General features: G+C 18.8%; 1 protein-coding gene across 4 annotated transcripts in view; it reads left to right on the top strand.

Annotated features, from left to right (window-relative positions):
- Positions 1-8,216: 8,216 nt before the first annotated feature.
- Positions 8,217-14,696, top strand: part of LOC108003087 (basement membrane-specific heparan sulfate proteoglycan core protein) — a 303,226-nt gene continuing 296,746 nt past the window's right edge. The window contains exon 1 of one of the 4 annotated variants that reach the window (XM_062076951.1): positions 8,217-8,715. The gene's annotated coding sequence lies outside the window, so the exon portion shown is untranslated. The remainder of the gene's footprint in view (positions 8,716-14,696) is intronic. The other 3 variants (XM_062076949.1, XM_062076948.1, XM_062076950.1) reach the window with 3 other exon arrangements.

The following is a 14,696-nucleotide window of genomic DNA, read 5'->3' on the forward strand; positions in this document are numbered from 1 at the left end:
AACAAGGAAAAATAAATGAAGTAAAAAAAAAAAAGCAACATAAAAGGAAACAAAAAAGGTAGAAAAAGAATAACAAAGGATTTGTAGTATGAGAGGAAGTGGTAGAGATCTAGCTATCAACGGAAATATGAATCAGGAAAACGAATATAAAAATAGATAAAAGAAAGAAAATGATCTACGGTGAAAAAGAAAAGAAAAAAGAATAAAAAATAAAAAAAGAAGAATAGGAAGATAAATTATAAAAAAAGTAAAAAAAAAGAAATGATAAGAAAAGAATAAAGACACACGAGAGGAATTAGTTATGAAAGAAAGAGGAAAAAATTTTTAATAATATAATTGACGCTTTATCGAAAAACTTTTTTTGTTAAAAATTTAAGTTTTGAATTATTATTAAGAACTCAATATCTAAATAAAGAGTCAATGACTCTAATTATGCAATATGTAGTATATTTTAAAGCAAACGAAAAGTCGACATTTTGATTTTTTAATGAATTGGTTATAATAATAAGAAAGTTACAAAAATAGAAAAATTATTTTTTACTATATTATAAAATAACAAAATTCTTTCAAAAAAATCATTTTTTAATAATTTTATATTACTTCACTAATCACTTTGTATAATGCTTTATTGAAACACTAATTTTATAATATTTCAAACAATATTATTACAAAGAAAATTCTTATTTTTATAAATACATACGAATATATAATATAATAATATCGATAATAGAAAAATATATTTCGTTCAAATTATTATTAAGAGAAACATTATTAAATATATATAGTTTATTGATTATATAAAAAATAAAAAATAATGTTTAAAATTAATATATTGTGTGACAGAATTGTAAATATAAAAAAAATAATTAAATGCATGTATTATAAGAAAATCCAAATATGAATTATTCAATTTATGATCATATCATTAATATTTTTATAAATAAAATTATAAAGTTCCATTTAAAAAAAAAACAATTGAATTTTATAAATGTGTCGATACTCAAGAATAAAAATTATACAAAAAAAAGAAAGAATAAAATGGTACAAAAGAACTTACCTTTGATAAATAATAATGGATAAATTCTTAAAATATTTAAATGAAAAAATAAATTTTAATAATGATATTGATATTTATCATACAGAGTATTGATATATATTCTTGCGATTCTTTTAAAGAGTAAAATATAAAAATTAGTTTAAAATATTGGTTAAGGTTTATTAAATAATTTAAATTTTCATTAGATGAAGAAAAATAGAATAACCTAATCTTCTTGTTGCTTCCTTTAATACAAATTTAAATTGCTTATAATTTAATAAGCTTCAATGTATTTTTATATTTCAGTTTTTCTATTTTTTTTTAATATCTAGAATCAATTTTTTAACAATAGATTTGCAGGACACATTATTTTAGTGCATTCAAATTTCACAAAGATTATTTAAAAATCATAAATTACAGAAATTTTTTATATTTCTCTCCTACTATTCCTTTCATTCCTATTACTATATTCTTTTATCTAATTAATAAAATAAATATATATGCGAATTCATTTTCATTTTCTTCGAAACCTTCTTATCTTGAAAATCTTTATGTGTTTTATCCATCTTAACGAATATGCGTTAATTTGATGCTTATCCATAGAATTAGATATATAAAAAATATCCGTAAATCTATACTTAAAAATATTTGATGAATATAATATATAAATAATATATTTGTAATATATATACAGTATTAAAAATTATGATATAAATAATAAATATAATTGGATGTTGATTTTAAATATAAAGTAATACAAATATATAATAATGTTTTCGTTCAATTTTTAAATAAATTATATTTGAAATTTTTTCATATACAAATAAAATTGACAAATTAATGAATATAAATAAATTATTAATAAATAATTAATATATAATATAAATAAATTATTAATAAATGATTATTTTATATGTGAAAATAAGCAAAAAAATAAATAAATAAATAATAAAAAATTAATAAAATTTTATCATTTATATTTTTGTTTTTAAAAAATTTGAGATTAAATATTTAAAATTAAAAAAAATTTCGTCTTTAAACGACGAAATTCAATTTTTTCGAAAATTAATTTTTAAATGAAAAAATTTATTTGATATTTTTTCTTTCTACATGTAGAATTCTACTACTACTAATCCTTCTATTAATAGTTTATTCGTACAAATCGAAAATTAATCAATTTCATTTATATTCAAAAATTTTTTAACTATAAAATTTTTATATATACAATCGCTATTTGATCGCTTATACCTTCGAGAATATCCTTATGATTAACTATTTCGAAAATGGTTAATTATATGATATTAAAATACGATTATTTATATGATAATACAATATGTACTTATAATATGATAACATGTATAATATATAATATTACACATATTTTACAAATTAATAATAATTTTTTTCATAATATATATAATATTAAAATTTATTTTATTTCTTATTTTTCATTCGAAAAATGAATGATCATAGTTAACAATAAAATATTAGTAGGAAAAATTCATAAAATATATTTTCAAGTAATGCATTATGCATTGAATTCCCGTTTCAATATCGAAAAAAATATTTTGCAAAGGAATATTTCGTTTTTGGAAGATTGTTCTCGTTCGATGTGTTTTATCTGCTAGTAACGATATCACATAAAATTTAACATTGCTATTCTATATTCAAATTTTTCTTTAGGAATATCATTTTAACATATAATGTTCCTATTACACGATAAATAATGGCCATATATATTGAAGAAATATATTTATTTCTTGCATTTTCTATGAACACTCTTTTAAATATATTTAAATATAATTCTTTTATTTTTAATTTTGAACTAATGTCAATAAAAATATATAAATAGTATTAATCACATTTTATTCCTAAGAATACATTACAATTTATACATTTCAATACTTTCTGAGCTTTTATAAATACTGTTAATTGATTCTATAAATAAAAATAAAATAAATAGAAAAAAAATAATATTACTTTATACTATAATACTATTTGCATTTAATAAATAGATAAAAAAAAGGTAGTGTACACAAAATTACAATTTTTATGATTTCTTCTTTATGATTATAATTGAATTTTCATTTAATATTCAATATTCAGTCTTGTTTATTTTATATTAATTAATTAAGGAATACTTTCAAATTTTTATTTATTTACAATTTCTTAAACTTAATAATTATATATTTTATTCGAATTGCATATAATAATTTCAAAATGACACATAAGTTAAATAACTTTTTTTATAGATTTATATTATTTTATAGATTTATTTATAGATTTAAATTATAGATTTAAAATTACTATTCATTAATATTAAATTAATATAACTATATACATAATATAATTTATTAATAAATTATCTATTAAATTAAAAATAATTTTATTGTTTAAATTATAAGCTAGCTTATTCTTGTATTATTCCTTTTTTGTACAGAATTTTTTTTATTGAAAGCATGATTAAAAAATTATTTAAACAAAAAAATGACGAATCATTCATTATATTTGGTCTTTCCATATTTATATATTACAAATTACAATATTTGTTAATATATCAAATTTTTTTTTCTGTGCATCCGTTTTTTTTTATATTTCTGATAGTTTATTCTTTGCTTTGATACACAGCTTCTATTTCTGAAGATTCTTTACTCTTTACTTATCTTTAAATCCATCTGATTCGAGTGTATTTGAGAGAAGAGGGGCTGATAGATTGGAAACTCTCAGTTTCCTATCTGAACCAGAAATAGGTTAGATTTCCTAGTTCTCTCGATAAACTTGTACACATAGTAGATGTAATCAATGTTATACAAGCTGTTTATAAACTTTCTTTCACCTTAGCAAAATGATGACTATCATTGATATTGATCACAAAATTCTATAAACGTAACATAAATCTAAACGGATAAATTATATATCTTAAGTATTTGTAGTTGAATTTCTCAGAATCATATTATAAATTTTCTTTTAACCTATTTCTCTCTATAATCTCATCTATATTAATTTTAACATATTATCGAAATTTTGAATTAAAACTTAAGTATATATTAAATCAATTAAAAAAAATTAAATAATATTAATATAATTTATTAATGTAATATAATAATAAACAATATTAATATAATTATTATCATTATAAATTTAATAAATAATATTTGAATTCAAAAAATTTAATACATTCAATTTCTATTTCAAAATAAATATTTATAAAAATAATTAATTAACTTAGTAACTATTTATAATTTTTATAACATATCATTTCATAATTCAATATATTTGATTAATTATTTTTTAACCAATCTGAAAAAAAGAAAAGTGTAAACAATTACATATCACAAAAATGAAATTCGATTTCTGTAATTAATTATTTAAAAAGAATATAATTATCAACAAATTTATCATTCTTAATATATCACATAGAATTAAATATATACAATAGATATATTGAAAATATTTGATGTAATGAAACGATATAATGCCATTAATATTGTATTTGTCTTTATATTTCTAAAAATAAATGTAATTGAATGTTTACATTGTAAATCCATCAACAATTACTTTATAAACACAATTTTATATCATCATATATCAGACATTTCTTTATTCATAACTTTTTAAATAACATTCTATTTCCGTTCATTCTTTTTTTATTTTAATTATGTTTATTTGAAAATAACATCTAAAATTTATACATTGTTTTTCATTTTACTTAATGCATGACAATGATACTAAAAATAATATTTAAAGAACAATTATATAGAATTTATATAGAAAGAAAACTATATTGAAATCAAACAAATATTTAATTAAATAAGAGAATGTAATATTGATTGAATTTAACAATTCTATTCTTGAAGCAATTATTTATAAATATGGTAAAATATAATGAATTTTATAAACATAAAATATTACTATATTATAACAATTTTTATTTTTTTCAAATTTTATTCTAAAAATAATATAAAGAAGAATAAAATTGGCAATAATAATATTGATAAAAAGTTTTAATGATGACTGATCTTGATATATATTATCAACAACATTCTTTTGAATAATCTTCAAAATACATTAGCAATCGTTCGTTTTTTATTAAGAATAGTATTAACAAAATAACTTTTATGAGTAGAATGTACTTTTTCAATAGTTTTTTTTTTTTGTTAGAATAATAGATATTGAAAATTATTCTCCTGAGTTATCTTCAAAAGTTTTAAGTTATTATTCACTTTATTAAAAAGTTATTAATAAATAAAACTGAAAATATTAACAAATGTTTAATTTTATAATATATATCATATTTTTAATGTTTGAATTGATGTAATTTGAGTTAATTTATGTTCTAATCTGGTTATGATAATCAACTAATAATTAACTATAGCAATAGTTTAAATAAATAATAGTAAATAGTAGATAGTTTAAATCTAATCTAATCTAAAATCGATTTAATTCAAACAACATTTTTATTTTTAATTATTCGAAATATATTAGATAAATGAACAATAATTCCGAAAGAAAGAAATTATCAGAACAATTATATTAATAGTATTCTAATTTAATCTAATTTAAGACAAATTTAATTCAAATAGTATGTCTGTAAAATATTTCTCATCATGCTATCTTCAATTATGATATCACATATTATTACACTAAATTCTTATTTAAAAAATTATTTCAACAAATATCTTATTTTATATATACTTTAATTTAATATATTACATATATATTATATATATATATTTTTTATATAATTATAGTTTTATCAAATCAATTTTAAACATTAGAAATACAATAATAAAGATATAATATTATTAACTTTATTTATTATTAACTTTTTAAAAAATTAAAAATTAAGATCGATAATTAAAATCTGAATAGTATTCTTATTTTGATGACATATGTTACGCCATTGAAATTGAATTTCTTTTTATCAATATCTATTTAAAGCAAATATTATAATAAATATTTTATATCAAACTTTTATTGAAATTATATTGAAATTATTTTATAATTTATATATTATTAAATTTACTAAATTTGCTAATATATTTTATTTTTTTGAAATTATTTTTTTGAAATAAAAATTATTAATATATTTTTACATTTATTAATATATTTTTACTTTTTTATAAATTGAAATTAAATTATTGCATTATATTGTTACTTATTATTTTGAATAGTAAAAATTTTAAACTAATAAACTTCTATCGTAAATAATAGTGTATATGTAAATTTCAATAGAATATTTAAGAAATATTATAATAGATACATCTAGAAAATTTCACTACTTGAAAGATTCATTGATTTGTTGAAAACGCAATACATTCTACTTTTACGATTCTTATATCTAAATCCTGAACTGAAAAATTCTGCTTCTGAAGAGTAAAGAGTTCCCTATTCATTTCAACAAAGTATTCTAGATCGTTCAGTTTTGTTATTCAGCTCTGAGATGATACTTTTATTCTTAAAAGTACTAATTTTTACTATTTTTTTCAATAAGTTGATAATTATAATTATCTCATTTCATATTTTATGTTAATTATTAATAACATATTAGATTATATATGAATAAAGAAAATAATCAGCCACTAGTATAACATTGATCTCTATATTTTATATTTGGAATAAATATATATTATATTATATTATATTTGGAATATATATTTATATAAATTGACAAAAAAATGCTATAGTATATTGAGATATATTTTATAGATGCTAGAAAATAAAAAAAATTTATGTTAAAACAAACTATTATTAAAATATTTAAAAAAAAAAATATATCGGAGAAATTTGCATATTAATGTTCGGATATTTAAAAATTTATGTTAAAATATTTTAGCTACCTTTTATAAAAGTTAAATATTGGATTTGATAATTTCTTAATTTTATTATAATTTTTTAAACTACTTAATATATTAAAAATTATTTTTTATTAATAATGAAACCTACGTTTTATTTCTAGTTAAAATTTTTATAAATTTATTATTTTTATTTTGTATGTATTGTTTTTTATCCATTCGATAATCGAATTTATTGCGTAAAAATAATCATACAACTATACAAAACTCATCACTTTAGTTTAATAATTTAAATTTGTAATGTATCTCGATATTTTTATAAATTAAAATTTCAATTTTATTATTCGATTATTTTAAAACAATAAATAAATAATTTTTTTATTGAGGAATAGTTTATTATAAAACAAAAAATTTTTATTTTCTAACATTTATATTATACTTCAATATATTACAAAACTTTTTTGTTAATCTCAATGTAAAATAATCAAAATTATATCTATATCTAAATCATTTTATTATTTACTATTTATCTTAAAAAAAAAGTTACTTCTTTCATAAAATTCTACATATATTATTCTAACTTTTTCGATTCGTTCTACCTTTTTCATGTAAAGAAGTTCTTGTGATCCTGTTGGTTTTCTTTTATTTAAAACTAAAATATCCAATCATGATAAAACAAGAAAAATAGAAATGAAAAAAAAATTATCTTATTCATGTAAAACAAAACTCTAATTTTTTATCATATTCATATTTTTATCATACAGGCTTCTAAGACGCAGCAATTATATTGTTCATATAGTGACGTTAGAATTATTTCTATCTAATTATTTAATTTTATGAAATTAATTGGAAATGTAATACGAAATAATAAAAAATCTAGGATTATGTATATATACTAAAACACATACAATTTGCTATTTATAATGAAAAAAATTTAAATAAATCATTATTTGAAATTATTCTTAGTTAAAATGTTATTTCTGCTAATAAAAACAGAAATGAAAGCGTAAACCAGGTATAACCAGGTTTTTCTGTTAAATCTTTTTAAATGATAAAAAAGGACTAGAATTAACAAATTTTTAAATTAAACGAATTTAAATAATCGATAAATTTCTATAGAAAATATTAAATAGAAAAACGAAATGCCCATTAAACAAGAATCATTTTACGAATTTAGTAGTGCAATGTTTAAAAAGGAACATGGAGAGTTGTTTTTATCATCGAGCAATGGACTGATGGATCGTGGGAAGTGTAGAAGACAAAGAAGAACGATCGCGATTGGAGAGGGAAAAGTTAGAGGAAGAATGGGGATGAATTCGAGTAAGGGTGGCAGCGCTGTAGCGGCCAAGTTGGGAAACACAGATGAGGTTGGCTCGCAAGCTCTTTTAGTCGCGGACAAGCCGCCATGCGAGGATAACATCGTATGTGTAATATCGTGATAGAAGTTCGTTCACCGTTACAACACGTCTATCACTAATATACGATTATCTGTAAGAATGTCTGTGATTAAATTTAAAATGATTTTCTTGTGAAAAAACATTTTTTACGTATTTTTCGTCAATAATTATTTATCACCACGTGGTGAATCGAATGTTATAAAAAGCGCGGACAGTGGATTCGTCAAATAAATTAAAACATTTCTGTTTAAACATCGTACAGGCGCTTTGCGCGTGCGAATGAGTGCGTAACTGAGCTTAGCAGCCAGCAATTAGAGTTCGTCGATGTTCTGGTTTTGTTGCGAGGCGATGTGAAGCTTTGCGATAATTCGGAACACCCGCAGCGTGTTTCTCATCTAAGAAGTTTGCTTTCCCACTAATCAATTAAGTTTTCAACTACATTTGATAACATTTATTTGCGATTAGATCATTCCATCTGAATCAAAGGGTGGGCGATTTATTTCTAGTGACTGTTTTATGTGTTATTCCAATTGATTTTTTCCCTTTTCTTTTTTCTTTTATTTGAATTTTAATAATTGATTATTTCTCTAAAATTTCTCAAAAATTTATATCAAATCAAAGAATATAAATATAAGTGAATTTTTACTACAAACTGATAATAATATTAAATATTCATTCAAATTTCATTTATTTTCATTCTTATTTCTCTTATCATTCTTATTTTATATCATTCTTATTTTTGTAAAAATATATTATTGATTTTTTCTTTATTGCAGTACAAATAATGTGATAAATAATAATGTGATAAAAATGGATAAATATTTTTTTAATTAATTTTATTACAAATTTTGATAGTATTAGAAATGATTTTAATAATTAAAACAATATGTGTTTTATATTTTGAAAATTCTTTCTTTATAAAAAATTTATTAAAATTTATTACTAATGATCGTATTAATCATGTTCTTAAATATTTTAAGCTTAAACTTAAAGTTTCAAGAGATGTTATTATTCACAAAAAATAGTATTACATTATTATTATATTTTTTCAATATTTTCTTGTTTAAAATTTATATATTTCATTTAAAAGGAAATTTAAAGAAAATTTAAAAAAAATAAAAATTTAAAGAAAAATAATTATATAAAATACATCAAATTATTCATAAAATTTATTGATTTCTCTTGTGTATAAAAATTTGTATAAAAATATGTTGCTTGTATCGTAACAAAATTATAAATATTTCAGAATTCGCAAATGATACAAAATAATTTCATAGATGTTTAAATAAACAAAGAACTGTAAATTTGCTTTGTTTTCTTTAATTATAATATCTACAAGAATAAATAGTTATGATTATTCCTGTTATAAAGATTATATATAAAGATTACATATTCTATAAAGTTTATATAAAAAATAATTTGAGATAATAAAAGTGCAAAAAATTAAAGAAATTAATTAGATTATTTTAGATTTTAAATACGTAACAAATATAACAATCAATTTCAAAAGAAAATCTATATTTTGAAATTGTATTCATTCAAAGAGAGATTGATACAATTTCAAAATAAGAAAATAAAGAATATAAAATAAATATTCTATTCTAAACGTAATAAGAAAGTGATCTATATTTTATATTTTTTCTTAAGTTCATCGAAGAATTACAATTGTTTTAACTTTTTAATTATTGAAAAACTGTATTTGTGTTTTTAACTATTTGTATTTGAAAATATTTTTGATTTATCATTTCCTAATTTAAGATCAAATTTAAAATAAAATTATTTTATCAATTTATTATAATATATATTACATACATATGTTTTAGAGAATTGTTTTTTTCAAAATATATCCATTACATAATCTATAAACTAAAATTTATAAATTATTAAAATTATTGTAACAAGAAGATATAAAAAATTTTTATTTTAATATGTTTTTGGAATGTAATTATTTTTATAATTAAAATAAAAATTACGCAATTTTCTTTTGGTTTACTAAATAAACAATTTTCTCTATGTTGTTCTCATTATGTATACATATAATTGTAACATTTTGTCTAAATGTCATGATATTAATTATTCAATATATATTTATATATTTTTATATATTTTTATTTATTAAACGATAAATTTATTTCTATTTATTAAAATATTAATCATAAAATATTTTTATATTTGAACTTACAATCTGAAAATCAAAAAAAATATATCTTTTAAAAAAACTATATTTTTAAGAATATTATTTCAATTAATGCAGACACATCATAAAATCTTTAATTTTAACAAAAACACAAAATGATATGAAAATCTTATTTAATGTCAATTATCATTTATATATGTAAATTTAATATAATGTTATTTAAAATAAATTAAAATTAATGTGAAGAATAAGCTAGAGAGAAAGAGCAATTGGTAAGCATCAGAAGTAAATATCAAATTATATATCTATATGCTTACTTACTAATAAAAATAAAAACGAAAAATAATGAATAATGAAATAAGAAATAATGAAAGAATCAACATATATTTATTTAATATATGAATTTTCAATGATTTAAAAAAATTGAGTAAAAGATAGAATTTCTATGGAGAAAATCTCTCAGAAATTCATTGGAAAATGAAGCAGTTACATGGCACGACAGACCAATCTCTTGTAACGCCGTTCCCTTTTTGAGCTTGTCAGATTAGATGGGATCATGTGATGCACAGTGCAACACGGTGACGTACTTTTCACGGTGAGAGTGAATGGATTCTGCATCCTTTGCGATCAGTTAATAACTGTACGTGCTTTTCACGTGAGTTTGTGCAACGTACCGTCTGTTCGATTAAGTGTAAAGTGAAAGATACGGCTTTACGGCTATTTCGATTTAATGCAGTGCAACGATAAAGTGGTCAGAGTTATAGTGTCATCCAGAATAATTTCAAGAATTATTTTTACTTCCGCAAAACTTTACATTTTTACATCTATCCTTTTTAATTTTTTCAGATATTTTTTCTTTTTTCCAATTAAAAATTAAAATAATTTTTGTTATTTGAGCTATTTATTAATTTATATGAGAAATATTATTATTTTATTTTATTTAATGTGAATTTGTTATAAAAGTGATAAAAGTAATAAAATTTAAATGTTGCATAGATAATTAATATATTTTTAAAATATCTGTTCCCATGAAAGAAGTGAAAATATGGTATTTAATAAAGCATTTATTTTTAATATCGCATAAAAAATTATTTTTAATTTTTCATTAATTTTGCAACATAGAAGCATTCTGTTGTGCGTTAATTTTAATATTACGAAGTGAATATCGATAAATAAAACTATATATGAATTTTGCAATAATTTTTTAGCAATAATTTTCTTCTTCTAAAATTTAAAATATCTAAAACGGAAAATATGATTGATATTTCTTATTAATTTTTTTTATTGTTAATTTCATAAAGTCTTTGACATTTACTTTTTATTAACTTCATATTTTTATTATTGATAGTTATAATTTACGATTCAAAATTTCATTTAAAATGATATAAAAAATGTTTATTTAAAAATAATGCGATTATTAAAATTTTAGTATTTTTTTAAATATTTAAACAATAAAATGAATAAAAATAAAGAAATAAAATTATAATAGTTACACTTACAGAATTTTATAATTTTTATAATTAAATTTTTTCATTGAGAGAATGAATAATTAAAAATATTACTGTACATTTTTTTCTCGTAAAGTATATCTGACATCATTTTTTTATAAACGTGTTTTACATCAATTACAAATTATTATGATAGTAATATCAATATCATATATCTTAAAAAATTTATTATGAATTTAAATAAGACTATTAAAATATAAAATAATTATTTATATAAATATGATTTTAAGAAATTATTCATAAATATTTTATAAATATTTTATTTTTATACTAATTTTTATACTTAAAGTAAAAATCTAAAATCATAGCAAAATTGTTGTTATAGATAAGAAATTAAAGAAATATTAATGGAAATTATCGAAAGAAAATATATAATGAAATATATATAAATAATATATGAAAATATATTTAAATAGATACTAGATTTAAATAGAAAACTATATTTTTCCTAATATTTATTATAAATAGAATATTAAATATGATTTTCATTTCATTAATATATTTAAGTCCTCTATTATATAAACAGTTATATATTATGAAAAATGTTATTATACTTATATTATTAATTAACAATCTCTTTATTATTTAAAATTTTAATATGATTTCACACACATATACACACACACACTCTCATTAAATATATAATGTTTATATAAAATAATATATATAATAATATGTATAAAATAAAATTTATAATAGCATAGCATAATGAAATATATAAATTTGTAATTTTTTCTTTCTTTTTTGTGAAAAATTATAAATCCATTATAAATCACAAAAAATATTTTAAAGAAATTTCTATCTTATTTTTTGTAAAGATAAAATTTTATATTAAATAGAATATACAAAAAAAACATATAAAAAGAATTTCTAGAATATTTATTTTTTTCTGAATTACCATTTATAACTATCTTATTGTTAAACATATAATAATCTCTTGCTTCTATCGTGCAATCTTTTTGAAAGTAAAATACACTTTTTTTTGTATCCAAACTGTTGCTTGCACTCGTAACTAATGATACAACTTTCGTGTTCATCTTTATGATGTATAAACGTTTCGCGCATTATCTCTGAAAAGAAATAAAGCCAATATACGTGTAACTAGAAGAATCTATAAAAAGACCAAGTTCTAGATTGTCGACACTAACAGTTTTCCTTTTCAATAAAATTTTTATGTAATGTAATATTTTATTCCTCGACAATTCAGAGATGTTTTTTATTATTTTAAATATCTCGATATTTCTAATAAATATTTCTAATAAAATTCAAATGACATAATTCGATAATTATTTTATTAGAATTATGAAATTAATTAATTTATTAATAAAAAAGTAGTGAACTTATTATATACATACTCAATTTATTCACACAAGATCATAGATCTAATTATGATTTGAATAAATTTATTAATATTATAATATATAAAATAGAATATATAATAAAGAATAATATTTTAAATTCCCTTTATTTTTTCTTGTTATTATTTTCTTTGTTTGTTATTTAAATGAAGCGATATTCAAGTGCAAAAATATAAAAATATGATAATGTATATAATGTATATAATATTACATAAATTGTAATTTGTATCATAAATATTTTGTCCGTGAACAAATGAAAATCTTAGTTTGTATGAAAAAACTTAGTTTTCTCGTCGCGAATAATAAAAATATTGCTTAATGACAATAATATAAATAAATGTAATTCTAATACATATCATAATCAGGCTTTAATATGGATAATAAATTTCCAAAATCAGTTTTTGTTGTAATATAAATTTTTTATAATCAGATTCATAGAAAAATAAATTGACAATAATTATAATTTTTTTTCCGAATGTTATATATCATTATTATATAGCATTATTAATTAGAAGCAATGATTTAGTCTAAATGATTTATTCATATCCGTATTCTGATTCCTAATCGATTTGTAGGTTAATCTTAAATTACATATATCCGATGACTCTCAGGCTACTTTAATTCCGAAGACTTGCTGCATCTGTTAGATGTTATAGCTACGGAACTTCGAACCTGAGATAGCCTCGCCGACGAGGATAGAAAGACTCATCTCGTTTCAAAATTGAACGAATATATACAAGATGCTTAAGACATCTTAACTACCGTGGGATTTGTACCAGCCTCCTTTAACTGTCGAGATTGGTTTAAGCACTCTAGACGAGTTGTACCAATCACTAGTCTTTTCGTATTGTACATTTATCGATTATGAATTCATCTTGTCGTGACATATCAGAAAAAAATTATTGACGAAGAAATGGATTTTGAGAAGTATGCTAGGATAATAAAATGATTTAGAAAACAGGATCTGGTATTAGAATTTACTGTGATATACTGTGTTCTTGGATATAAAAAATAATGATATTAAAAGCAAATCATTAAGCCACAATTTTCTATTTCATCACTGTCTTGTAATTTCCATATTAAGTTGAAAAATAATATTTTAATTAAAATTATGTAATTAAGATTATAATTTTAATAATATTATAATAATAAAAATATAATATAAATTTATTAATATACAAAGAATGCATAGAAAAATCTTTTAACTTTTATTTTATTTTCTGTATGATGAAAAATTCGATCGAAAAAGAAACTTTAAAAAATCTGTTTTTTTAATAAAATATTTTATTCACCGTTATTTAAAAAAAATATATTTATTATATAATATACATATATATTTTTTATTTATATTATTATTTCGATTCAATTTTTGATCATAGAGAAAATAAATATTTTAAACATTCTATCGAATAATTTTACAAATAATTTAAATTAAATAATTGAAAATGATAGTTTGAACTTTATT

This window comes from Apis cerana, linkage group LG7 (assembly GCF_029169275.1).
Source record: "Apis cerana isolate GH-2021 linkage group LG7, AcerK_1.0, whole genome shotgun sequence".
Taxonomy (NCBI): domain Eukaryota; kingdom Metazoa; phylum Arthropoda; class Insecta; order Hymenoptera; family Apidae; genus Apis; species Apis cerana.